The sequence below is a fragment of the Pogoniulus pusillus genome, chromosome 6 (genome assembly GCF_015220805.1).
Source record: "Pogoniulus pusillus isolate bPogPus1 chromosome 6, bPogPus1.pri, whole genome shotgun sequence".
NCBI lineage: Eukaryota > Metazoa > Chordata > Aves > Piciformes > Lybiidae > Pogoniulus > Pogoniulus pusillus.
Genome location: NC_087269.1, coordinates 24,337,659 through 24,354,373, shown reverse-complemented (window position 1 = coordinate 24,354,373; position 16,715 = coordinate 24,337,659). Strand labels below are relative to the sequence as shown.

Below are 16,715 nucleotides of genomic sequence, written 5' to 3'. Positions count from 1 at the left end.
GGCCTGAGCTAACAGCCAATGGAAGGAGCCAGCAGAATCACTACGAAGCTCTGCAATTCAAACTTCCCTGAAAGAAACCTGCCAGCTTCTTTCCCAGCTGTCGGAAGAAACAGTGCCCACAGCTGCAGGACAGCAGGTCAGAGAACACAAGCACACAAGGCGAGGAACACTGAGTGCTGCCTGTGCTGCTCACTGCCACTGACACCACCCAACACCATGATTAACTCAAAGCAAAATGGACATCTGCCTGTGCAAGGCCACAAAGGAGAACCTGTCCCACTTCAGGGTACATTTCATAGCAGGTAGAGTTAAAAGAGTGTTGAAGGAGCACCCCAAAACACAGATGCTTGAGGGTGCAAAATTCATGGACTTACCCAAACCTGCTCTGCTGCCCACAGCCCTTGACTCATCAGGTTAGAAGCTCAGGATGAGTGGAATCAGAGCTCAGAAGACGTGCTGCTGGCCACTCCTCACCCAGTCAAGAGTCACTACTGAAAAAAACCCACAAAACCAATTAGCATTAATTACTGCCATGGAGTACTTCTGCAGAAGCAGGCGTAGAAGCCTTCTGGGAAAATATGCAGTCATAGGATGGATGGGACCTTAAAGAACGTGTTGTTCCAGGCCCCTGCCATGGGCAGGGACACCTCCCATCAGCACAGCTTGCTCAAGGCCTCATCCAGCCTGGCTGACAACACCTCCAGGCAGGGAGCAGCCACAGCCTCCCTGGGCAACCTGTGCCAGTGTCTCCCCACCCTCACTCAAAACAATTTCTTCCTCATCTCCACTCTCAGTCTCCCCTTTCCCAGCTCAAAGCCATTCTCCCTTGTCCTGGCACTCCCAGCCCTTGTTCAGAGTCCCTCCCCAGCTCTCCTGGACCCACTTCAGTCACTGGAAGGCTGCTCTAAAGTCTGCCTGGAGCCTTTTCTCCATCCTGATCAGCTCCAATTCTCCCAAAGGGGAATTCTGCAACTCTCTGATCATCTTTATGGCCTCTTCTGGACCCTCTCCAGCAGCTCCATGTCTTTGTGCTGAGGGGCCCAGAGCTGGAGGCAGAGCTGCAGGTGGGGACTCAGCAGAGCTGGAATCTACAGTAAAGTCCATGCTAACACACACAGCTGCATCTCCAAACCAGTATTTCCCTGAAGGTGCAGAAAGAAAGAAGACCCCTGTGGCCAGGTAAGGCCAACAGGCAGCTCTCATTGGATGCTGCTGAAGGCTGTTTCTTCATGAACCTTGCACCATGCCATACAGAGCAAAAGCAGTTTAGATGAGATTCCAACATCCAGACCAGCATGGCAAAGAAAACTGCCAGAAATGGGCCACTGACCACCTGGTTTCATAGAATCAAGCAGGTTGGAAGCGACCTCCAAACTCAGCCAGTCCAACCTAGCACCCAGCCCTGCCCAATCAACCAGACCATGGCACTAAGTGCCCCAGCCAGCCTTGGCTTCAACACCTCCAGGCACAGCCACTCCACCACCTCCCTGGGCAGCCCATTCCAATGCCAATCACTCTCTCTGACAACAACTTCCTCCTCACATCCAGCCTAGACCTGCCCTGGCACAGCTTGAGACTGTGTCCCCTTGTTCTGCTGCTGGGTGCCTGGCAGCAGAGCCCAACCCCACCTGGCTACAGCCTCCTTTCAGGTAGTTGTAGACAGCAATGAGCTCTGCCCTGAGTCTCCTCTTCTGCAGGCTGCACACCCCCAGCTCCTATAGCCTCTCCTCACAGGGCTGTGCCCTAGGCCTCTCACCAGCCTTGCTGCCCTTCTCTGGGCATCTTCCAGAACCTCAACATCTCTCTTGGGAGATGTTTGGTCCAGGGCCATCACCAACCAGGCACTGTGTACTCTCAATGCAACGAGAATCTCAGTGTCCCACTCTTCCAGTTCTGTTGCCAACTGGAGCACCTTTTCCTGTACCTGAAAGAATTATCAGGCAGAACAGCTCCTGGGACATGTACTCCCAGAAGAAGCAAAAACTAAAGCCAGAAATCTTGATGTTTTCTTTGGAGGGAGTTGAACCCACACAGTTATCAGCCAGAAGAACACAGAACAGGTTTACATGTGGTGCATCCCACCTTGGTGGAGCTGCAAGGGACCTGTGCAGATCACCTCTGGAGATCATCCAGCCTAATCTCCCTTTTAAAGGACGGCACCCACAGCAGTTTGCCCAGGAGCACAATGCCCAGGAGCAGTTGGAAGCTCTCCAGATATGGAGACTCCATAACCTCTCTGGGCAGCCTGCTCCAGGCCTCCTGCACTCTCACAACAAACAACTTTCTCCTCCTGGTCACATGGAACCTCCTGGATGCCACTTTGTGCCCACTGCCCCTTGGCCTGGCCCCAGCCTCTTGCCGCCCACAGCTCCTTTGGCTCTTCCTGAGCATTGCTCAGCTGCCCTCTGGGGCTGCTCTTCTGCAGGCTCTCAGCCCCAGGGCTCTCAGCCTTTGCTCCTCACATTGCTGCTCCAGGCCCCTCAGCAGCTTTGCAGCCTCCCTTGGACTCTCCAGCAGCTCCGTCTCTCTGCAACCGGGGAGCGCAGAACTGGCCCTGGTACGCCAGATGTGGCCTCAGGACAGCACAGAGGCAGAGGAAACCTTCTCAGCAGCCCCCCTCCCTCAGATGTCCTGCTGCAGGACGTTGTCCCTCCTTGGGGGCAGGGTCCTACCCTTGCCCTTGCTGAACAGCATGAGGTTGCCTGTGCCCAGCTCTGCAGCCTATCCAGATCTGGCTGGATGGCAGCACATCCTGAGGGGTGTCAGGCTCTGCTCCCATGCTGTGCCAGAAGTGAACTGGGGGAAGCTCCACTCTGTCCCTTTGTCAGGTTCTGTTTGCTGAAGTAGAACTGACCCCAAATCTGTGTCTGGGGGAAGCCAACAGATTCCACTCAGCAGTTTTGCTCTCTTGGAGCCCTTTCTAGCTGTGTTTTGGGGTACCAAGAAATTCAGCCTGGAGCTTCCTGCTGTATTTGTGCCTTATCCTCAAATTAAATCTGCCAAAGGGCTTTACGGAAGGTGCAGGCAGGCACACCCTCTCTAAACACCCACCCTGAACACTCAGCAGCCCAGCAGCCAGAAGGTTCTTCTGTAACAAGCTGGCAGTCAAATGGCTCTGGTTACCTGGCAGAGCTGCTGGGGAAGTGCTCTGCTGTCCTGCTCAATTGTAGTAATGAGATGATGTTCACCAATCTCCCTCTGGGTACCCAGCAGCAACCTCCAGCCAGGAAACAGACCTCATTTCCATGAGACACTGCACTCCTAACAGCAGCTACCCTGCCAACCACACTGCACTCACTCACTCACTTGCCACTGCTTGTGAGGTGCCCACAGCCTTTGCTCTGCTGAAAGCACCTCTAGAAGGAGAGCTGCACACTCCCAGAGGTGCCTTTTTCAGGAGGGATGGCTCCCCACAACCCCAGCTCCAAGAGGTGGTGAAGCACCAACTGCTGCTCGGCATAAACAGTTTTGATGACTAAGTCATGACTCAGCAACAACTGCTGAGCACCACCAGCCCTGCCGAGGTGTTCCCTGCCAGCTGTAGCCGCTCGCCCTCTGCTCTGAAGCCACGAAGCCACCGTGAGGACACTTTTTGTGCCACAGAGACAGCAGTGAGCCACTGAGAGGTCAGCAGAAGCAATTCACCTCGAGAGAGAGCTTAGTGTCCTTCCCAAGTGTCACTGAGAACTGCAGGGCATTTCCCAAGGCTTTCTTAAAGAGATACCTTCCAGAAAATAAAAGGCCTGGATTGGCACTGCTGTGGTCAGCAGGAACAGGGCAGTGACTGTGCCACTTGCACTGGGCACTGGTGAGGTCACAGCTTCAGTGCTGGGTTGTTTTGGGATGCACACTCCCAGAAGGATATTGAGGGGCTGGAGTGGAGCTCTAGATGGGCAATAAAGCTGGAGAAAGGTCCAGAGAAGAGGGTTGGGGAAGAGCCGCTGAGGGAGCTGAGAGTGTCTAGTGTGGAGGAGGCTGAGGGGAAATGTCACTGCACTCCACAGCTCCCTGAGAGGAGGCTGCAGTGAGGTGGAGGTTGGGCTCTTCTCAATAATATCGACTGATAGGATAAAAGGCCTCAAGTTGCACCAGGGGAGGCTTAGGTTGGACAGAAGGAGCAATTTCTTCCCCAGGAGTGTTGTCGAGGCCTGAAGGAGGCTGCTTAGGGTAGTGATGGAGTCCCTATGCCTGCAGATGTGGCACTGAGGGACAGGGTTTATCAGTGGACTTGGTAGAGTTGGGTTAATGGTTGGACTCAATGATCTTTAAGGTACTTGAGAGCATAAAGGGTAGTGTGATGCTGACAGTTCACCTCTGCAAGCATCTGCACAAGGGAACAGCCAGCACTGCTCTCCCAGGAACTGCTGTGGCAAAGCAGCTGCAGCCTTCACTGTCCAGAGCTGAGAGTCGGTGTTTCTCACAGCTCACACGCTTCAGCTTTCAGTGTGAGAACAATGGCTACAAGTCCTCACTAGCTGCAGCAGGGACCCTGCAGGGCACTGATGGTGATGACATGGGAAGAAGGGGAGACCAGGATGGACGCTGGGTAGGCTCCCAAACCTCAGTGGGAGGACAAAGGCAACACAAGAAGGACATAAGCAGGTCACAAAGGTGATCATGGCACTGGAGAACCTCTTCTACAGGGACAAGCTGAGGGAGCTGGGGCTGCTCAGCCCAGAGAAGAGAAGGTTCCAGGCAGACCTCAGAGCAGCCTTCCAGTACCTGAAGGGGGCTACAAGAAGGCTGCAGAGGGACTGTTCCCAAAGCCCTGCAGCGACAGGACAAGGGCAGTGGCTTCCAACTACAGCAGAGCAGATTGAGATTGGATGTGAGGAACAAGTTCTTTACCACGAGGCTGCTGGAACACTGCAACAAGTTGCTCAGGGAGATCCTTGGAGACATTCCAGGTGAAGCTGGACAGGGCTGTGGGTAATCTGCCCTAGTGAAGAATTCATAGATTCATGGAATAGCAGATTGGAAGGGACCTCAAGGATCATCCAGTGCAATCTTTCAGGGTGAGAATACAGTCTATATGAGATGGCCCTGATGGCCCTGCTGACCCCAGGTGGTTAGACTAAGTAACCTCTGGAGGTCCCTTCCCATCCAAACCACTCTATGCTGCTACATAGAGACTGTGCAGAGTGGAGAGCTGAAGGCAAGGAGGCAGGGCACAAGAGCTCAGAGCTGCTGGGTGTTTCCCAGTCCCAGCAAGGCTAAGAGCAGCAGCTCAGATTTACCTCTGGAACTGGTGGCTGAAGGCTCCTTAGCCGCTGCCCTGTTGCAAGGGCACACAGCAGCACCCTGCCTGGATGTTCCTCTGAGGACCCTAGGACACTCTGTGGAGTGCGTCACACTCCAGAGGTAGCAGGGGGTGCCCAGGGCTCTCCTGGGCATGGAGCTCAGGGGGTACTCAAAAGAACAGCTGGAAAGAGGTGCTGACAAGTTTTGTGTTTACTGCTTCTCAAGCAAGCTAAAGTGACCTGCTTGATGGAATACACCAAGAACCTGAGTCAGGAAGAGAAGAAACACAGAAAAAACCTCAGCACATTGTCTGCTTACCTGCCAAATGCACTCAAAATGTGCCCAGGCAGCCTTCCCTGGTGTCCTGTTATGAGCCAGGGCAGACCTGGTTCTGCTCAGGGCTGTGACTTCCCAGCTCAGGCTCTGCTCACTGAGGCACTGCCTACAGCTCAGGGCAGCTTGACACAGCCAGGGGCCACTTCTAGCGGGGAGAAGCTGATGGGCAGAGTCACTGCCAAGGGTCTCCTGGCACTCACCTGCACTTCTTTATAACCATTGATGAGGTCCCCTCTCGGTCTTCTCCTCTCCCAGCAGCACAGCCCCAGCTCCCTCAGGCTCTCCTCCTCACACAGCTGTTCCATTCCCTTCAGCATCTTTGTGGATCTGTGCTGGACTCTCTCAAGCAGTTCTATGTCCCTCTTGAACTGGGGAACCCAGAACCGGCCAGAGTACTCCAGATGTGGCCTCAGCAGGGCAGAGCAGAGGGGCAGGAGAGCCTCTCTCGACCTACTAACCACAGCCCTTCTAATCCATCCCAGAATGGCATTGGCTCTCCTGGCCACCAGAGCACATTGCAGGCTCATGCTCAACCTCCCATCCGCTGGGGTGAGTACTGGAGCACAGCTACCAGATCCACTTCCCAACATGCTTCTGCCATCACTCTAGGGCTATTTTCAAACAGAGGAACCTCCTGAGGCTGGTGTTCAGCCAGCACTCCTCAAGCACACATCTAGCTGCTCCTCCTTGCTACCCAGAGGCCGTGTGGGGGAGAAAGGCTGCTGAAAACTGTTCCATAAACAAACATTCTCCTTGCTAGGCATGCCAGCAAGCTCTCAGGGAATACCTGGCTTGGGCTGCAGTTTGCTGCCCAAAATTCACACTGAGAGAGGGCCTCTTACAGCCTGCTCCTGTCACCCAGATGTGCTAGCAGCCCTTGTTAGCACTGACTGCAATTCACTTGGAGCAGAGAGGTTGTCTGTAAGCACTTCACACGCCCTGGCAAGTGCTTTGTTTGTCTGAAAATACTTAGCTCTGAGACACAGGACAGCAAGGCACAGATTTCAGCACAGAAAAGAGCTGCAACTGCTACAGATGTTGCCAGAAAGGTTCTTCCTCAAGCTGGAAGAGCCTCTTTTGCTCAAGCACACACAAAAAGCAAAACCATAGAACCTTAGAATGGGCTGGAAGGAACCTTCGAGATCATCCAGCCCCAATCGTCTGCCATGGGCAGGGACACCTCCCACCAGCACAGCTTGCTCAAGGCCTCATCCAGCCTGGCCTTCAACACCTCCAGGGAGGGGACAGCCACAGCCTCCCTGGGCAACCTGTGCCAACGTCTCCCCACCCTCACTCTCAACAATTTCTTTCTCCTCTCCACTCTCAGTCTTTCCTCTCCCAGCTCAAAGCTATTCATCATCCCTCATTCTGGTGCTCCCAGACCTTGTCCAAAGTCCCTCCCCGGATCTCCTGCAGCCCCTTCAGGTACTGGAAGGCTGCTCTGAGGTCTCTCAGGAGCCTTCTCTTCTCCAGCCTGTCCTCACAGCGGAGGTTCTCCAGCCTCCCATCATCTTGTTGGCCTCCTCTACAGCCTCTCCAGCAGATCCATGTCTGTCTTGTGCTGAGGGCTCCATATTTGGTCACAGCAGTTCAAAGGAAATCTGCCCAGAGCAGAGGGGCAGGATCCCCTCTGTCCACCTCTGCCCACACTGCTTTGGATGCAGCCCAGGCAGCAATTGGCCTTCTGGGCTGTCAGTGCCCACTGCTGGCTTGGTCTAGAGGGATAACAATAAGGTCACACCAAAAAGACCACTGGTACCATGAAAAACAACAACTAAAACTCACAACATGGCACCAACTTGTGAGTCCTGCTCTGTCCCTGGAGCTGCGCACATTCAGTTCCAGATGTAAGCAAGGCACTGAAGTGCCAGCAGCAAAGGCCCTTGGAAGTGCCCGTATCATAAAAGCAGGGAATCACAAAATGGATGGGGTTGGAAGGGGCCTTAAAGATTACCCAGTTCCAATCCCTGTGCCATGGCAGAGACACCTCTCACTAGTTCTGATTGTTCAAGGCATCATCCAGCCTGGCCTTGAACACCTCCATGTAAAGCTCTTAATACAACACTATAAAGAGTCGTTACAGGCAGCCTGAGAACAGACTCTTCTTTTTGACCCCACAGAAGAGGCCTGCTCCAGGCCTCCAACACTCTCACACCAAACAACTTTCTCCTCCTGCCCAGCTGGAACTTCCTGGCTTCCCCCTCTTGTTCCTTGTCCTGTCACTGGGCATCACCTGGCACCTTCATACTGACATCCACCCCTCAGATATGTATGGACAATGATAAGATGCCCTCTCTGCCTTCTCCTCTCCAGGCTCAACAGCCCCGGGGCTCTCACAGCCTTTCCTCATGTTTCCTCATGAGATGTTCCAGTCCCTTCCTCCTCGTAGCCTCCATTGGACTCTCTCCAGCAGATCCCTGATTCACTCAAAATGGAGCGCTCAGAACTGGACACAATATTCCATGTGTGGTCTCACCACAGCAGAGTAGAGGAGGAAGGAGAACCTCTCTAGGCCTGCTGGACATCCACTCTGCTACCTTGTTCCTCTGCACAATGCTCATGAGGCTGTAGCATCTGCAGCAGGAGGGGACGGAAGGCTGGGCTCAGGCATAGAATCAGAGAATGGCTTAGGCTGAAAGAGACCTTAGAGATCACAGAATCAAGCAGGTTGGAAGAGACCTCCAAGCTCAGCCAGCCCAACCTAGCACCCAGCCCTGCCCAATCAACCAGACCATGGCACTAAGTGCCCCAGCCAGCCTTGGCTTCAACACCTCCAGGCACAGCCACTCCACCACCTCCCTGGGCAGCCCATTCCAATGCCAATCACTCTCTCTGACAACAACTTCCTCCTCACATCCAGCCTAGACCTGCCCTGGCACAGCTTGAGACTGTGTGCCCTTGTTCTGTTGCTGCTTGCCTGGCAGAAGAGCCCAACCCCACCTGGCTGCAGCCTCCCTTCAGGTAGTTGTAGAGTGCAATGAGCTCTGCCCTGAGTCTCCTATTCTGCAGGCTGCACACCCCCAGCTCCTATGGCCTCTCCCTGCCATGGGCAGGGACACCTCTCCACTAGCCCAGGTGGCTCAAGGCCTCACCCAACCTGACCTTGAACACCTCCAGAGAGTGGGCACCTACAATCTCTCTGGACAAATCTGGTGACCCCAAACCTAGTGACACCAACAAAACATTTCTATTGCACTTTCACTTCCACCAGCCACATCTCCAACTCACAGCCAGCACCTCTGGAGCCAGGGTGGCAAGATTTACATTGCCACACTGATGTCACCTTCACATGTGACTTCCCCCAGTCACAAGCTGCTCACAAAGAACCTGCCACCAGACCCTGTGAACTACATCAGGACTCTTGCTTAACAGAGAAACAAGACTGAACAAGCTGGATCAGGTAGAGAGGAGGAAGGCACAGGGCGTCACAGAATGGCTTGGATTGGAAGGGATCTTAAAGATCCAGTTCCAAGCATGGAACAGCTGACTCCTGAGTGGTGGTGCAGCAAGAAAATCTCCAGGATGAGAGTTTAAAAGTTAGTGCAGCTGTAAAAGAGCTTCTGAGTAGCCAAGAGAGATGGTTTTGTTCAGCCTTGAGGACAGCAGGCTGAGGACACACCTCATCACCAGGGACCAGCAGCACATAAAATAGGATGGAGACTCCCTTTGCACAAGCAGTGTCAGGGACAAGACAAGGGGTGCTGGGGGCAAGTTCCTGCTAGGGACATTCCCATTGGGCTCCAGAGGGAAATGTTTCCCCAATAGCACACTTGGACCCCGGAATCATCTCCCAAGGGAAGCAGTGGAGTCCCCTGCACTGGGCAGTTGGGAGGCTCAGCCTGACACAGTGCTGGGCCAGCTCCTTCCAGCTGCACTGGCACCTGGAGAACTGGCAGCAGAGGAGCCTGAGGGGACCTCCCAGCCTGGCAGTCTGGGATTCTCTTTCACAACTACAGGTTGAGTCAACAATAGTGCCAAAATTCATCTCTGGAGAGAATGCAAAGGTCAGAAGGAGAAGGGCAGGAAGCATGCAGCACAGAACAGATCGTTGATCAAGCTCACACAGTGTTTAGATGCCTGGACAAAAAAGTCCTCCTGCTCCTTTCTTGCAGATAAAGCTTCCCTGCACTGAAGGAGCTTTATTCTCACGTCACAGCCAATGTCCACCACAGGCATGCATCAAAGAAGCAGAGCTGCAGGCTTGGGCTGCAAGTGCTGCTTCAGGGAGGAAAGCAAAGTGAAGGAAACAGAAGAATACTGGCCACTCTCAAGCACACCTCTTCCTGTGGCCAGGGGGGTTGGAAGCCATCCAGAGGAGACTCTACAGCCTCTCTGGGCAGCCTGCTCCAGGGCTCACTTTCATAGCAAGGCTTTTTCTTACCAAGCACACCCCACATATCTCCCACACCCTCTTGAAGTCATGGGTTGAGTAGGGCTGAATTGAGAGAGCACATCTACTACTACACCAAAACTGCCTTTTGTGTTCTTTGTTATTAATTCTTCGGGTGCTACCAGTAGCCATGGGCAGCTGGAGGAGGCTGGAAGGCTCTGCAGAGCAGCCTGATGCAGCTGGCAGCACAGAAACTCAATGCACGCTTGCCCTCTGGGAGGATGTAACTCCCTGGCTGGGTCTGCAAAGGAGCTTGGTAGCCCAGCTGAGGTGCAGCCTGCTCCCAAGTTTCCCAAACCATGCACTTTGTGGGTCTGCAGAGGCTGAGCAAGAGGAGGCTCTGCTAACAGTGTGCTGGAAGAGGGTCAGCTGCCCACAACTTAAAGCCTCCAGAGGAGACTGCACAACCTCTCTGGGCAGCCTGCTCCAGGCCTCCAGCACCCTCACAACAAACAACTTTCTCCTCCTGCTCACATGGAACCTCCTGGATGCCACTTTGTGCCCACTGCCCCTTGGCCTGGCCCCAGCCTCTTGCCCCCCACAGCTCCTTTAGCTCTTGCTGAGCATTGCTCAGCTGCCCTCTGGGGTTGCTCTTCTCCAGGCCCAACAGCCCCAGGGCTCTTAGCCCTTCCTCACCAGACAGCTGTTCCAGGCCCTTCAGCATGCTCTTCCACAGAGAAGGCACACAAGAGTTCTGATTGTGGCTACATAAACCAAAGGTGTGGGGTTGGAAAGGTGCAGTCACGGGTCTGATGGGCACAGCCAGGCCTTCAGCACAGAGATACTGCCATGCCAGAGTCTCGTCAGTATTAACATGGTCTTAACAGACTTCTGGCTTTGGGGGATGAGGGTGAGGAGCAGCTGAGAGAAGTGGGGGTGCTTAGCCTGAGGAAAAAGAGGCTGAGAGCAGGCCTGGTTGGGGCCAGGTGTGTTGGGGAGATTGGTCTCTTCTCCCAAGGAACAGCTGCTAGCAATCACATACAACCACAGAACATAAGAGATTGAAATGGACCTCCAGCATGCTTCAAGTCCAACCCCTTGCCAGAGCAGGACAAGAGGAAATAGCCTCAAGTTGTGCTAGGGGAGGTTTAGGTTGGACACCTCCAGGGAAAGGGCAACCACAGCCTCCCTGGGCAACCTGCACCACTATCTCCCCACCCTCACTCAAAACAATTTATTCCTCATCTCCACTTTCAATCTCCCCTCTCCCAGGGGACTTGTCAAGTCTCTTCCCAGTTCTCCTGGAAGCCCTTCAGGCACTGGAAGGCTGCTCTCAGGACTGCCTGAAGCCTTCTCCACGCTGAAGAAGCCCAGCTCGCTCAGCAATACCACAGACTTCACCTTTACACAGCAGATTTGGCAAGCCAGCTGGCCTGGGATCTGGCAAATGCATGGGTGTGGATTCACCTTCCCCCAACCACAGGCCCCAAAATAAGACATGCCTCAGAGTCAGAAGCAGGAATCTCTTCCATGTCCCTAAAACCATTTGCAAAGGCTTGGAGCTGCTAATTCCCCTTAATTGCTGAAAGGGGAACAGGGAGGGAGGCAGCTCCCCAGCCCTACCCTCAGGGGGATGTTTCTCCAAGACTCCGGTTTCACTGCCACATCTACTGGGCAAAGCAGACCTCCTCGGCACCCATCAGCTCTGGTGCTGCTTGCAGTCCTGGATGTAAACTCACAGGTTTGACCTCTTGCAGAGAGCAAGCACAACCCAGTGGCACGTATGACCTGGGTGGGAGCATAACTGGGATGCTTTGGGCTTGTGACGTTTTGTTCTGGCTCCTGGCTGACAGCTTGGTGAGAATCCAAACGTGCAACAAGCAAGCTTGAGGATCCTTCCTCCTCTGCAAGGCGTTTGTTAAAGGCAATGCAAAGCCTCCTCCTGCGTCCTCCACAGCCCTACACTTGCAGGGGTGTTTGCTAAACAGCTTGGACTGGAGGAAGGCTGAGAAACCACCTAAAAGCTTTTCTGTAAGAGGCTTACCTGCTGAAGCTGGGAGCTGCAAAACAGGGACCTGAAGTCCCGAAAGCAGGAGCAGATTCTGCTCACACCAGGTACACATCCAGGAGTTCTGTGTGGGATTAGAGATGGATTCACACACTGCAAAACCAGCTTCGTTGAAGAAACAAAAGGCAACCTACTCTGTACACAACACAATAAAGAGCAGCACATAACTCAAGTTGCTGGTGCTGACCTTAGCAAGGCAGGCTTTGTTCCCTGCTTCACCAGCCCTCAGTTCTCACTTGATTAACTGCAGGCACCTACTAGAAAGATACTCCTACATTTTTAGTCCAGAAAAACCACACAGCAACCATAGGTTGGTGGAGTCAAAATGTAGTGGAGATGGTGTAGCAAAGTCAGATGCTTAACTATCAGAAGCCTCAAACTGGGGCAGGAGCCCTGGCAGCAAGGCAGGACTCAGCGGTACCTCCACCGTGTGCTCAGCCTGCCAGAGCAGGAGCCCGGGCAGCAGGAGCTGGGCTGGCACTCAGTGCTGCGGTCAGCACTCAGCTGGGAGACCACCCCTGGCACCCTGCTGCTGTCTCTGCTCTTTCTGATGCCAACGGAGAGACCTTGTGTCTCTTTCCTTCCCTTTAACCCTGCAGATAAAGGAAGTCTGTAAGCCCAGGGAGAAGGGGATGGCAGCAGAGACCTCACAGGACACGACAGGGCCTTCAGAGAGGGGAAAAGAGGAGGGGAAGACCATGGAGGAACAGCAGAAAGGCCAGGCAGGAGAGAACGGTTCTGTGGAGCCATTTGAAAGTGGATGATTTGAGCTTCATTTCTGAGCATTCTGCTAATCTCCATTCGCTGATAACAAGAAATACCACAACTGCTGGGTTTAATTTGGACTAGGAGAGGTCAGGAGTTAGCCTGCTGGCCAGCAGCTCCAACAAGGATCTGGGGGTGCTGGGGTACAGCAATTTCTCAATGAACCAGCAATGTGCCCTCATGGATAATAAGGTCAATGGGGTGCTGGGGTGCATGAAAAAGAGTGTGACCAGCAAGGCAAGGGAGGCTTTCCTCTGCCTCTGTGCTGTCCTGAGGCCACATCTGGAGTATCAGAGCCAGTTCTGGGCCCCCCTAGTTCCAGAGAGACAGATGACTGCTAGAGAGAGTCATAGGGAGCCCTCAAGGCTGCAGAGGGGCCTGGAGCAGCTCTGGGAGCAGCAAAGACTGAGAGCCTTGGGGCTGAGAGCCTGCAGAAGAGCAGCCCCAGGGGGCAGCTGAGCAATGCTCAGCAAGAGCTAAAGGAGCTGTGGGGGGCAAGAGGTTGGGGTCAGGCTCTTGTCAGTGGTGCTCAAGGTTAGACCAAGGGGCAGTGGGCACAAAGTGGCAGCCAGGAGGTTCCCTCTGAGCAGGAGGAGAAAATCGTTTGTTGTGAGGGTGCTGGAGGCTTGGAGCAGGCTGCCCAGAGAGGCTGTGGAGTCTCCATATCTGGAGAGCTTTCAACACTCCCTGGACATTGTGCTCCTGGGCAAGCTGCTGTGGGTGCCCTGCTTGAGCAAGAGGCTTGGACTGTGTGACCTCCAGGAATCCCTTGCAGTATCTACCATGCTGTGTATGATTTGGGAATGCTTGCAAAGCCATGCCAAGGTGAGCTGCAGGAAATGCTGTGCTTAAACCTGTGGCTCTGCTGAACGGACACTGCGGATCAGCGCCCACACTGCAGGCAACAGTTTCGTGCGCAGCTCTGAAAGGACCTAGGAAGGGCTCCAGCTAAGGGAACAGCCTCCTCCTCCTAGCAAAGTTAACTTCAACACACGTCTATGCCACTAGAGGAACACTGCTGCCCTCAGCCTGCTGTTGGAAACGAAAGCAACGCCCATCCTTAACTGAAGGCAACCCACGGCGCTGTGCTCCAGGCAAGCTGCTTCCCCAGCGGCTGACTCCACGCCTGCGTTTTCAAGCAGAAGGGTCCGGCACGCCTGAAAGGTGTGGGTTACCATAAAGTGAACAGCAAGTCACCTCACGCAAGTGACCACAGAGCAGCTCATCTCTTCTACACAACAACAAAAAGGAAATAGTTTTAAGAAGTCCTTGAAAGGAAACAAATCCTCTGATCTTCCCTGAAAGGGCTTTTCAGCCGCCAGCACAGGCTGCCCGGGGCGGGGCTGAATTCTCATCACCGCAGATGTTTCCGAGAGGCAGAGACGTGGCGATGAGGGCCGTGGGTTAGACCCAGCCTTGGCAGAGACAGAGAACGGTTGGACAGGATGATCTGCAAGGGCTTTCCCAACCTAAACCATCCTGTGCCTCATTGCAGCACTAAAATTCACAGAATACAGAATCCTAGAACCAGTCAGGGTTGGAAGGGACCACAAGGATCAGCCAGTTCCAACCCCCCCGCCATGCCCAGGGACACCCTACCCTAGAGCAGGCTGCACACAGCCTCAGCCAGCCTGGCCTTAAACACCTCCAGAGATGGGGCCTCAACCACCTCCCTGGGCAACCCATTCCAGGCTCTTACCACAAGACCCCAAAGCCCATCAAGCCCAGGCCAGGACCATTCAAAGGTTTCTTTCTGGTGGTCAGGTGCTCTGGATGAACACGGGCTAGTCAGCTAGATGAGAGCTGCACCAGAACGCACCCCTCTAGCATGCAAGGCTGCACTGGGCTCTATCCCAGTTATCCTGATTCAGGCAACTACCGGGAAACACTTTTGACAAGGGCTTGTGGTACCAGGAGGGACAATGGTTTTGAGCTGGGAGAGAGGAGACTGAGACTGGAGAGGAGGAAGAAATTCTTTGTATTGAGGATGGGGAAGACACTGGCACAGGTTGCCCAGGGAGGCTGTGGCTGCCCCCTCCCTGGAGGTGTTGAAGGCCAGGCTGGATGAGGTCCTGAGCAAGCTGGGCTCCATGGCAGGGGGATGGAACTTGATGACATTTGAGGTGCCTTCCAACCCAACCCATTCTCTAGGAGTCTTTCAAACGAGCACATCTGAGCACTTCACAGGTCCTGTCACTGCTCTAGCAAGTGCTTAGCTGACCCTCTGACAAAGCAGCTGCCTGAGTTTGGTCTGCACCAGAGCCACAACTGCCTCTCCCAGTGTGTTCCTACAGTCACCAGAACCCGTCACAGAGAGCAGCAGCACCTTGGGCAGAAGTGAAGCGCTGGCACAGTTGGCACTGGCACTGTGCAGTTCGCTGCTCTCTAGCAGCACACAGGATGGGGGTGCCTGCATTGCACAGCACAAGCCTGGAAAAAAGTTTGTTACTACAACACAGGCTCTCTGCTGCTACTGCCCTTTTGTTAAGGTCCCCACTGCCAGGTAAACTACAGTGCACTTCTCCAAACCCTCTTAGGACACCCTTTAACACTGCAAGCTGGGGAGACACAGAACTACAGCATCCCACCACAGAAGGGCTCTGGGGATCATCCCGTGAACAGATGAGGAGGGGGTGGAGGTGGAAGTCAGTCCTGCGGCAGTCAGAAATTATCAGAGAATGGGCTGGGCTGGAAGGGACCTCCAAAGCTCATCCAGTTCAAACCCCCCTCACTCTTCAGGGACATCCTCCACTAGAGCAGGTTGCTCAAAGCCCTGTCCAGCCTCACCTGGACTATCTCCAGGGCTGGGGCCTCAACCACCTCCCTGGGCAACCTGTTGCAGTGTTCCAGCAGCCTCATGACAAAGAACTTGCTCCTCACATCCAGTCTCAATCTGCTCTGCTCTAGTTTGAAGCCATTGCCATTGCTCCAGCCAGCAAGCTGCCTCCGCACAGCCAGCCCCATGGGATTCCTGTGGGAATCTAAGCTCCCAGAACTCAGAGCTCACACCTCCAAGGCACTCACATCTCACCTGTGTGCCCAGGCCGGGAAGCTTCCACCTGCCACAAGCCAACCATAAACCACCAGCTCTGGGTATGAGGACCAGGGATGGTAACTCCACCACTGCCCCGGGCAGCCTGGGCCAGACCTTGACAACCCTTTAGTGGAAGAAGTTCCTTCTAATGTCCAGCCTAAACCTCCCCTGCGACAACTAGTGGCCATTTCCTCTTGTCCTGTCACTCATTACTAGGAAAAAGAGCCCAGCCCCCAGCTCACTGAAGCCTCCTCTCAGGGAGGCCCTCAGCCTCCTCTTCTCCACACTGCACACCCCCAGCTTCCTCACCTGTTCCTCCTCAGCCCTCTTCTCCAGACCCTTCCCCACCTTTGGTGCCCTTCTCTAGACCTGTTCCAGACTCTCAATGCCCTTCTCAGTGTGAGTGGCCCAAAACTGAGCCCAGCACTCAAGCTGTGGCCTCAGCAGTGCCCAGTCCAGGGGCACAATCCCTGCCCTGCTCCTGCTGGCCACACCATTACTGATCCAGGCCAGGATGCTGGTGGCCTTCTTGGCCACTTGGGTACACAATGCTGGCTCATCTTCATCTGGCTGTCCACCAACACCCCCAGGTCCTTTATCACCAGGCAGTTTCCAGCCACTCTGTTCCCAAGCCTGGAGCCTTTGTGGAGTTGTTGTGACTCAGGTCACAATAGGTGACTGCAGCACTTGGCATCTGGCCTTGTTGAACCTCATCCTGCGGACCTTAGCCCACTAATCCAGCCTGGAAAGGTCCCTCTGTAAGGGCCTTCCTAGAGTGTTTTTGGGCCCAGCCAGGCAGTGTTTTACCCAAGGAAGCATCCACCCACATAGTGTCACAATAGCGAACTCTGCAGAAAAGCAGGGGCAGAGACCTGAGAGGGAAAGGACAGGACAGTTGGCTTTAGCTGAAGATGTTTCATCCCTCTGTTGCAGCTTTTGCC

The 16,715-nt window shown here is 54.2% G+C and overlaps 1 protein-coding gene across 4 annotated transcripts in view; it reads right to left on the bottom strand.

Moving 5' to 3' along the window:
- The window catches only part of SGMS1 (sphingomyelin synthase 1), a 134,552-nt gene that overhangs the window by 98,933 nt on the left and 18,904 nt on the right, over nt 1-16,715 (bottom strand). Inside the window, exons 1-2 of one of the 4 annotated variants that reach the window (XM_064144996.1) lie at nt 3,307-3,397; nt 375-491 (exon numbers count right to left, since the gene is read on the bottom strand). The exons of 1 other annotated variant lie outside the window; for it this stretch is intronic. The gene's annotated coding sequence lies outside the window, so the exon portion shown is untranslated. Of the gene's footprint in view, nt 1-374; nt 492-3,306; nt 3,398-16,715 lie in introns of those variants that run through there. 2 more of the 4 variants (XM_064144994.1, XM_064144995.1) reach the window with 2 other exon arrangements.